The following is an 11,022-nucleotide window of genomic DNA, read 5'->3' on the forward strand; positions in this document are numbered from 1 at the left end:
GTGCACACACACACACACAAACTCACATGTCCATAATCACACCAAAATGCACACAAATGGATGTACACGTTCACACACATGTGCTTTTTATTTTTCGGGAAGTTCTTATTTCCTGGGCAGAAGCAGCTCAGAGCCTTCCCACCAGTGTTTGTGGCAGTGACCCTCGCCGCACTGAAGGGAAAGCCGAGGCTGTGGCTCTCTTGAGGTGACCCTGCCTGTCATCTACTGCTTCTTGCTTCTTCTTACTTTTGGGATTTTTCTTCCAACTTCAAGAGTCCCTGACTCAGGAATCAATGTCTTATCTTCTGTGAAAAGGATGTAATTTCCACATCATACAGAGCTCCTGCGGAGTTTGTTTCCTTGCTGTCGATCTCACTGCTTTTTCTGAGTTGTGTGGATCACAGGATCACCCACAGGTCCACAGGCAGCCAGGTCTGTGATGCGACCATTCTGTGTTTCATGTGATCATATATTAGGCATATTGGTGTGATTTTTAATATAAGAAACTTTCCCTCTCTCTCTCGCTCTATCATCTCAAAAAAAAAAAAAAAAAAAAAAAAAAAGGACCAGTACAGCCAATTCTATTGTGTGAATACTCCAGCATCTGAATACTAGTTGTTTCACCAAATCATACTTTTTGGGACACTATAAGGAGAGAAAAAGGGTTGATTAAAAATTCTATAGTATTTTCTTCTGTATCCAAGGAATTATACAGTTTCTGGGAGGGAAATATGTTAGTCAATATCTGATAAAATTGAGTTTCTGGGCTGAACTTCAAAACTGTAAAAGATAAATAAATGAAGCTGCAAATTACTGCACATAATAAAGGCATTTTAAAAAAATTTAATTTTATTGGTACATTTTAGGTATACAATGTAGTGACATTCATCATTGGAAACGTTCACCTTTACATAATCTCTTTCGGTTCTTATTTTTTCCCCATTCCCTTGCCCTCCCTTCAACCCCTCCATCCCTCCCTATTTACAAAGACTTTGTTTCCATTTTTTCATTTTCTCATATTAATTCCATTCCCTTCTGTCCTTTCCCCCACCCGTCCCCTTCCCCTTCCCCCTTACCCTGTTTCTTCCTATTTCACATTATCCGTTATACCTTTTACTCCTTATTTACACTTTTGGTTTCTCACACTAGAGAAATGATTTGGTATTTACACATGTGTGTCCTATTTATTTCACTTAAGAGTATTGCCTCAATGTTCCATTTAGCTATAAATGTCTCTAATTTTTTTACTTTTTATGGCTGAGTAGTACTCCATTTTATAAAAAACGGCATTTTCTTTATCCAGTCTCCAGTTGGTGGGCATTTGGGCTGTTTCCAAGTTTTAGCTATTACAAACTGTGCTGCTATGAACATGGGTGCACATATATCACTGTGGTATGATTCTTTTAATTCTTTGGGGAAGATCCCCAGCAGGGGAATAGCTGGGTCAAATGGGACTTCCAGTCCTAGTTCTTTGAGGTATCTCCATACTGATTTCCACAGTGCTTGCACCAGTCTACACTGCCACCAGCAGTGGACCAGGGTTCCTCTTTCACCATAGACTGCCAGCATTTGTTAATGGTTGATTTCACGATAGCAGCCATTCTTTCTGGTGTGAGGTGGCATGTCAGCGTTGTTTTCATTTGCATCTCTCAAATGACCAGTGATGTTGAACATTTTTTCGTACCTTTATTTGCTGTTTCTACTTCTTTGTCTGAGAAATGTCTGTTCATTTCAGATGCCCATTTTTGGATTGGGTCTTTAAATTTGGGAGGTCTGATCTTTTTAAGTTCTTTACAGATTCTAGACAGTAGATCTTTGTCTGAGGGACAGCTGGTGAAGATTTTTTCCCACATTGTGGGTTGTCTCTTCACACTGCTGGTGGTTTCTCTTGCTGTGGAGAAGCTTTTTAGTAAGAAGATAACCCATTTGTTGATTGTTTGTTCTAGTTCATGGGCAACTGAGGTTTTGTTCATAAAATCTTTTCCCACACCAATGTCTTCAAGAGTTCTACCTAATCTCTGCTCCAGCCAGTTCAGCATTTCTGTTTTAATATGTAGGTCTTAAATATATTTTAATTTTAGTTTAGTGCATGGTGAGAGATATAGGTCTAGTTTTAATCTTTGACAAATCCAATTTTTCTAGTACCATTTATTAAAGAGGCTATCTTTCCTCTGGTGAGGGTATTTGGCTCCTTTGTCAAAGATGAGGTGGCTGAGTGTGTCTGGAGTTGTTTCTGCATCTTCTAATCTGTTCCACTGGTCCTCAGGTCTGTTTCTTTGCTAGTACATGCTGTTTTTATCATGGTAACTTTGTAGTATAGTTTCAAGTTGGAGGTTGTAATACCCACTGCCATGTCTGTGTTACCTAGAATTGCTTTAGCTACTCTGGGTCTCTTCTTCTTCCAAATGAATTTTTGAGTTGTTTTCTCAAGGTTTGTGAAGTATACTGCTGGGATTTCAACTGAGATTGCATTGAATCTATAGAGCAGTTTTGGAAATATGGCCATTTTCACTATGCTGATTCTTCCTACCCAGGAGCAGGGGATGTCTTTCCATTTTCTGATATCATCTTCCATCTCTCTTTTCAGAGTGCTATAGTTTTCAGAGAAGAGATCCTTGATTTCTTTAGTTAGGTTGATTCCTAGGTATTTCAGTTTTTGGGATGCTATTGTGAAAGGAATTATTTGCCCTATTTCTCTCTCAGTGAGTCTGTCATTCATGTAGAGGAAAGCTATTGATTTTTGTGTGTTGACCTTGTAACCAGCTACTTGACTGAATTTGGTTATTAAGTCTAGAAAACTTTTGGTGGAGTTCTTGAGGTCTTCTATATAGAGTATCATGTCATCTGCAAATAATGACAATTTGACTTCTTCATTTTCTATCTTTATTCCATTTATTTCTTTCTCTTGTCTAATTGCCATGGCTAATGTTTCCAAAACTATATTGAACAGGAGAGGTGATAGTGGACATCCTTGTCCTGTTCCTGATTTTAGTGTGAAGGATTTCAGTTTTTGATCATTTAGTATGATATTGGCTGTTGGTTTTTCATAGATGGCTTTTATCAGTTTGAGGTAGAGATCATCTATTCCAATTTCTTTTATGGTTTTTATCATAAATGCATGTTGGATTTTGTCAAATACTTTTACTGCATCTATTGAGATGATCATATGGTTTTTGTCCTTGGCTCTATGGATATAGTGTATTACATTTATTGATTTGCATACGTTGAACCATCCCTCCCTCTGTGGCATGAGTCCCACTTGGTCAGGGTGTATGATCTTGATGAACTTTTGCATTCTATTTGCCAGTATCTTATTAAGGATATTTGCATCTATGTTCATTAGTGAGATTGGCCTTTAGTTCTCTTTTTCGGTAGGGTCTTTTTCAGCTTTGGGGATCAAGGTGATGCTTGCATCCAGGAATGAACTCTGGAGTATTGCTTCACTTTCAATTTGATTGAAGAGTTTCACCAGTAGTGGCAGTAGTTCCTCTCTAAATGTCTTATAGAATTCAACAGCGAAGCCATCAGGACCTAGGATTTTCTTAGTTGGTAAGTTTTTAATTATGTTTTTGATTTTGTTGATTGGTGTTGAGTTATTTAAGATTTTTAGGTCTTCTTCATTCAACTTTTTAAATTCATACATATCTATGAATCTGTCCATTTCTTCTATGTTTTCCACCTTAACGGCATATAGGTTCTCAAAGTAGGTATTGATGATCCTCTGGATTTCCGCTGAGTCTGTTGTAATTTCACCCTTTTCATTCCTAATTGCATAGATTTGGGCCTTTTCTTTCCTTTCTTGATAAGTTTGGGTAAGTGTTTATCAATTTTGTTTATTCTTTTGAAGAACCAACTCTTTGCTTCATTGATTTTTTTATATCATTTTCTTAGTCTCCATTGCATTGATTTCTGCACTAATCTTTATAATTTCCTCCCTTCTGTGAGCTTTGATTTTGTCCTGCTCTTCTTTCTCTAGAAGCTTGAGGCTCAGCATCAGGTTGTTTATTTGAGATTGCTCTGTTTTCCTAATGTAAGTATTCACTGCTATGAATTTCCCTCATAAGACTGCTTTCATTGTGTCCCGTAGATTCTTTTTTAGTACCAATAAGACTTTTTATTCATTGTATTTTCCTGGGGAAAGGAGAAGGGAAGGAAGAGTCAGTACTCATGTTAGAAAATGATTAGAAAATAGGAAAGGAAGTAAGTGTACAGGGGTACAGCAAAATCAACCATCAAATAGACACCCCAGTGATGGGGTCACCAAAGCCCAAGGTGGCTTGGTCCTGGGAAGTTCAGGAATGGTGTGAAGCATTCAGGAAAAGGACAGGTACATACTTTTCCACCCTCCCTCCTCCATCCCTCTCCATAAATTCAAGATTTCACACAAAGCTTTGGTTTGTAGCAGTAAACATGGAGTTACATTCGTCTGTCTCCTATTAAACAATCTTGAGGCCACTTTGACATAAGTTTCTTGCACCTGCATAAAAGTTCCCGAGTGACTTGAATATATATTCATACTCCTTTTCCTGGTCTCCTGACCCCACTTTCACATAGAAGGCCCCCAAGGCCCCCACTTCCTTTTCTCGAGGATTACAAACTCAGTAGGTTTGATCCATCCAGACAGCAGGTGCTTGGCATGAATTGTATCAAATAACCGTCTTGACTCAGGAGGTTGGGAACAAGGGATAGAGGCTCCTTGCTCCTTCAAGATTTCTGCATAAGTCTCTTAAGAGTTGCAGAGATACTCTAAGAATTAAATATGTATGTGTGTGGGTGTATAGGTTTTCTTTAGGGGAGAGAAAAAGGTAGGAGTCAAGTTTTTAGGACAGATTTGGTCCCAAATAGGAAACAAGGAAAAGGGGACTACAAAAGAAAAGATGGTTCACGATCCCCACTTCAAAAAGAGCCTCCCCAAACTTATTTTTCAGATCCTTTTGCCTGGTGCAGAACCTTCTGTCAAAGATGCTTTGGCTATTTTTCTCTCAATACAAAAAAAGTTTGTAAAGAAACCCCCAAAGAACATGGAGAAAAGACCAACACATTATATTTACACAAACTAGGCCACCTAGCAATCACCAACTCAGAGACTCAGTAAAGTCCTACAAAGCCCAGACACATATAATAATTAAGAGGAGGGCAGCATTTTAGGGAGACAAGAAACCAGGATCAGACTCACACTACCCAATGCGTTCTATTGCATTTGTCCCGTCTCGACACAGTGAGGCAGGTTTGCAGTGATCTCACAGCACATAAACGAAACCCCCCTTTTCTCTTCTATTAGGCCCTACTGCAGCAGGGCAGGACACTGGCTCCCGGCACCACTGAGGCCCTCTTTTATGGGTCTCGCTGGAAGCCAAGAATGTTGAATGGTTCCAAATTTTAGTCCTTGCTTTGTGTAGCCATTCCTGCACAGCACATAGTGGGCACAAGCGTATTGGTATTAAAACAGCCTTACCAACTCACTTTTTAAAAATATATAAACACACACACACATACACCCTGTTGTGCATTGTAGAGCTAGGCTTATCTAGCGAAGAATGGATCAGATGTGTAAAGCCAGCCCCTTGCCCTATGATTAGACAACCATCACATCACCTAACCTCGGCTTCCTCTCTGGGCCTTTTACCTGGCCCAGCCTCTCCTAACTTCTCTGCGCCACCTTTTCCTGTTTGAACTAATTTTCAGTCTTCCAGTAGAAGATCAAGTCGTGGGGCGAACCCTTTAAAACCTATCCTCCTATGAAAAATGGAGGGGGTTTCAAGAGGGTACTATGGCAGAAGACTCAGCTCTCATTGGCAGAAATGAGGTAGTTCACTTCGATAGGCTATGGACTCCAAATGTTTGCTCTCCATAGTGATAGAAACAAAAAATATTCCTGCTGTGCAGACCTGGAGCTGCTGCCGACTTATCCCTGAGATTGCTCATGTACCTGAGAACACAGCACAGGAATGAGGGCCTTAGATTAAAATATACAAAAATACAAAGCCAGAATATTTATATTAAAAAAAAAAGTTAAAATGCACAAGATACATCATTCACACACAGTGCAGTTGGCATCCTGGAGAAAGTGGAACCCAAGGTGCAGTCATCCAAAGGAGCAAATAAATAAAATTACATTGGCCTAGAAAGGGGTGAGAGTGAGCGAGGAGCAGCAGATCTGCAACTGTTCTCCCAACCAATCTTTGTGCCTGTCATCATAACACATTGGTTGAAACAGTTCCCAGCACCACGTCCTGAGATTGGGTTATGAGGAAAAAAAGATGCTAAAAACCCCACGTTGCTCCAGAGAATCCCTCCCACAGAATGTAGTAGCTTGTAGGTTGGGTCCATTAATCTGATCTCATACCTAATTGATTTCCCTAGCAAGGGAAGTATTATTACATATCCTTTTCTAAAAGGAAAACAACTTCCCTATCCTTGTGGGGGTAAAGCCTCAGATAAAGCACGCAGGCTCTAGGATGGCTCTCCCAAAGCCCTCACTTTTACTTGGATAGAGCATGGTTGGAGTTCCTTTGCCTCACCCCTTCCCCCCACTGGGGGAAGATGGGGTGATGCTGGGAACCCCGGCCTGGGATACACGGCAGTGCCAGCTACCCCACCCACCCTATCCCCACTTTCTCCACTGCCGACTGAGGCCTGCTCCTTGAAACTTCCTGATAACAAAGAATGTCCCCCACCCACTGTGCTCAGTTTTGGGCCTCCGGAAGTAGGGCAGGGCTGTTGAGCTCTTCTTCTTCCTCGCGGAAGTAGGCTGGCTTCCCCTGGGAGCTGGGAGCCTGCTGGGCCTTCAGTGGACATGAGGCCACCGCGTGGTTAATGCTTTGGCAGAAGTGGCACTTCTCAGGCTGCGGTGGCAGCTTGCATTCCTTGGCACGATGGTCTAGACCAGCACAGTTGTCGCACCTGTCTCCTTTGGATCTACGCTTCTGCATGTTCTTCCCCTTGGATCGCCTGTCACTCCCAATACAGAACACCCCACCGGGACTGGCGACACGGATGGGTTCCAGGCCCTTCGCAGAGTTTTTAAAGGTGAACTCCACTGCCTCACCCTCCGAAAACCCTCCACGTGCAGCTTACTCTGGTGCACAAGGATGTCCACCGGGGGTCGAGCGCGACCCCGGTGCGGTGGTCATGCACAGGAAGCCGAACCCCATGCGCACGTTGTTGAACCACTTACAGATGCCTGCACCGTGCAGCAGCTGCGGCTCGTCCACCGCCCGGGCTGGGCTGCGTCTGCCGGCGCCTCCTTAGGCGCCTTCTCCACCGCCTTGGTGCAGCCACCTTGAGATTGGAAGGGCCGGTTGCTCAGCCGGGAGGCCACGGAATTGGAGGGGCCCCTGCAAACTGCTGTTTGGACACTGAGCCCAGGGTTATCCGCTGAGCCCGTGGCCCCGGGCCCCTGGTCGGGCGGCTGCTAGCCCCAGTGAAGTCCGGAGACAAAGGGGTGGCTCAGAGAAGAGGCTGCTACATCTTCCCCCGCACAATAGCGGTGGGAGGGGAGGGGAGGGGAGGGGAGGAGGGCCCACCCCACCCCACTCCCACCCCTACCCCATAGATTCTTATATGTTTCGTTGTCCTTGTCATTTAATTGAAGGCACTTTCTGATTTCTTCTTTAATTTCTTCTGTGACTCATTGGTTATTCAGAAGTGTGTTGTTCAATTTCCATATGTTTATGAAATTTTTGTGGTTTCTTTTGCTATTGATCTCCAATTTCATCGCACTATCGTCTGATAATATACAGGGGACAACTTCAATTCCTTTACACTTACTTAAATATGTTCTATGAGAGAGTATGTGGTCTATTTTAGAGAATGACCCATATGCAATTGAAAAGAATGTGTATTCTTATTTTGTGTGATGGAACACTCTGTAAATATCTGTTAAGTTCATTTGTTCAAGAGTTTGATGAGTTCTAGTATTTTGTTGCTTATTTTTTGTCTAGTTGACCTATTTATTTGTGACCGTGGGGTATTGAGGTCCCCCACTACTATTGTATTAGTGCTTATTTTATTTTTCATGTCTGTTAGTGTTTGTTTTATATAGTTGGGTGCAGTAGTGTTTGGAACATATATATTTATGATTGTCATCTCTTCCTCTTGGCTTGTTCCCTTTACAAGGATGTGGCATCCTTCTTTGTCTCTTTTAATCAGTGTTGGTTTGAAATCAACTTGATCTGCAAAGAGGATAGCCACTCTTTCTTTTTTTGGGGTTCCTGTTACATGGAGTATCATTTTCCACCCTTTAACTTTCAGTGTGTGAGTTTGTTTTTTAATTAAGTGTGTTTCTTGTATGCAACATATTGTTGGATCTTGCCTGTTGACCCATTCTGCCAGTCTATTTCTTTTGATTGGTGAATTGAGGCCATTAACATTGATGATTATAACTGATACATATTGACTTATCATTTTCATGACTGTTCCTTTTTGTTGGATTCTCCCCCTTTGCATTTAATTTCTTGTCATGCCCAATGGATTCATTCTGCAGGGTTTCCTGCAGTTGTAATCCACATTGTCTTTTCCTAGGATATTTTCTAAAATTTTTTGGAGTGCTGGTTTGGTATTCATGAAGTTCCTAAGGTGCTCTTTGTCATGGAAGTATCTTATTTCTCTATCAATTTTGAAAGATAGTTTTGCATGGAACATCAATCTGGGTTGGAGGCTGTTTTCCTTTAGAGCTTGAAATACATCACTCCAAACTCCTCTTGCCTTGAGGGTTTGCATTGAGAAGTCTGCTGTGATTCTGATGGGCTTTCCTTTGTATATGATTTTTTTTCTTTTCTCTAATTGCTTGTAGAATTTTGTTCTTCTGTTGGATTTGTCTAATCTTAACAATTATATGCCTATGTGTAGATTTTTTTGATCAAGGCTAGTTGGAGTCCTATATGTTTCACTTATCTGTATGTCAAGTCCTTTTCCCCTGCTTGGGAAGTTTTCAGTCATTACTTCTGTGAACAGTTTTTTTTTTTTTTTTTTGTCACCTGCACTCTCTCCTGTTTCTTCATTGATTCTGATCCATCTCATGTTATTCTCTTTGCATCCCCTAGCAGTTGCTGGGTTGATTTCTTGTGGTTCCTTACAATTTCAAGACAATTTTTCTTTTCCTGGTCACTAATTGCAATCTTATCTTCTATATCTGAAATTCTGTCCTCACATTGGCTCTTTCTTCTGTGTAGACTTTCAATGGAGTTTTTAATGTCCTGGAAATCTATTTGCATAGTTTTATGGATTCCATTTGTTTCCTATGTTGGGATTCCATTATGTTCCGCAGCTCCTCTCTAGATTTTTTAATCTTGTCTTGCACTATGGGCACAACCTCTGCTGGTATGTGAGAAATTATTTCTGATTTCATTTTTTCCATATCCTCTTTTGGCTCCAGTTCAGGGAGTTCAGGTCTTCAAGTATCAGAGCTTTCCATCTTGTTTCCCTTTGGATTTGCTGTATTTAATCTGGCAGTCTGGTTTTGAGGCTTGTTTACATGTCTTCTCATTTTATCTGGGTGGGTGGTGCTGCTGGTGCCTGCATCTTTCACTCCTCTGTGCTGAGAGAGGTGGTATGAACAGCACAGAATCCTCCTTCTCTCCACTGGGAGCCATGATATGGTGGCCAGGAAGCCTCCTCCTCTGCACTGGGAGTGCTGGTATGGCAGTCTAGAAGCCTCTTCCTCTGAGTTGGGAGAGGTGGTAAGGCAGCCCAGAAGCCTTCTCCTCTGCACTGGAAGCAGTGGTATGGCAGCCTTGAAGCCTCTTCCTCTGCTGGGAGCAGTGGTATGGCACCTCAGAAGCCTCCTCTTCTCCCCGGGAGTGGTGCTATGGCAGCCCAGAAGCCTCCTCCTCTGCACTGGGAGTGGTGTTATGGCAGCCCAGAAGCCTCCTCCTCTGCTGTGAGCAGTGGTATGGTGCAGCAGAAGCCTCCTCTGCACTGAGAGAGGTAGCATGGCTGTCTGGAAGCATCCTTCTCTGGGCTGGGAGAGGTGGTGCCTAAAGGCATTTATTTTTGGTCAAACTCCAACCCTACTCAGCCATGGCTATCTCCCTCAGCTCTCTTAGATGGCAGCTACAAGCAGAAGCATGGCACCAATAGTGGTCTCTGTGCCACCCTGTGATGGGTGCCCCAGGGAGGTGAAAGATCCCATATTGAACTGGTCTGCCATCATCATAAAAATTCACTCCTTTCCTGAAGAAACAGTTCCACAAAGTAACAAATGTGCATGAAGCTGGAGCTAACTGAGAAAGTGCACGAGTAAGCTAAGGTATTTTGGGGTAGACTATCTAATTTCCTGGAGGCATCATAAAGGTGAAAACAATGTTTTAAAATTTCTAAAATTGAGACATTAGGACTTCCATCACTGAGTTTAAACTCTGTCAAACTAATGGAGTTTCAGGAAGTGGCTTGTGATCCCATTCCTTTCTGAGACTCACCACCAACCTGGAATTAGGTGTGGAGGTATGGGGTGTAGCTATTAGCCCCAATCTTGCAATAGAGTTTAGAATCTTTTTCCCATTAAAAGCATTGTCATTTTTAAGTTTAGAATGTTCCTGTCCCCTCCCTATTTGTATTTAAATTTTTCTTTCTGCCAATAATTCCTCATACTTGAAAATGGAGAGGACTATGCAGATGTGTGGGGGCATCACCATCATCATGTTTACTGGTACTGCACAGGACAAGAAGTGAGTGTGAGCATTGCTCATTGTAGGGGTACTTGAGGCTTTCCAAGAGCAACTTGGAATTGTTAGTTAACAGCTCAAAGCAGGTGTTTTCTTGTGTGTTTCAATATGTGGGATTCCTCTCTTACCTGTTCTCTTGGGAAAACATGTGGACAGTCAAACTATCAGCAGGAACAGCACTTCTGCCCCAGGTCTGCTTCAAACCAGATCCCGGTTATGCACTGTTATGGCTAGCTGCTGCTTCTATAGCTAGTTGACATCAAATCAGTCAACTGAAGATCCAGTGATAAAATAATTTCCTCAAATTTCTCTGAAATAATGAAATTGAAACTCATATGTGAAGTATTGATCACATTTG

General features: G+C 42.0%; 1 pseudogene; it reads right to left on the reverse strand.

Annotated features, from left to right (window-relative positions):
* Positions 1–6,686: 6,686 nt before the first annotated feature.
* LOC101708970 (protein lin-28 homolog A-like) lies at positions 6,687–10,688 on the reverse strand (annotated as a pseudogene).
* Positions 10,689–11,022: the final 334 nt, after the last annotated feature.

This window comes from Heterocephalus glaber, unplaced genomic scaffold (assembly GCF_053883595.1).
Source record: "Heterocephalus glaber isolate CG9 unplaced genomic scaffold, H.glaber_assembly_v1.0 deba00000546, whole genome shotgun sequence".
Lineage (NCBI taxonomy): Eukaryota > Metazoa > Chordata > Mammalia > Rodentia > Bathyergidae > Heterocephalus > Heterocephalus glaber.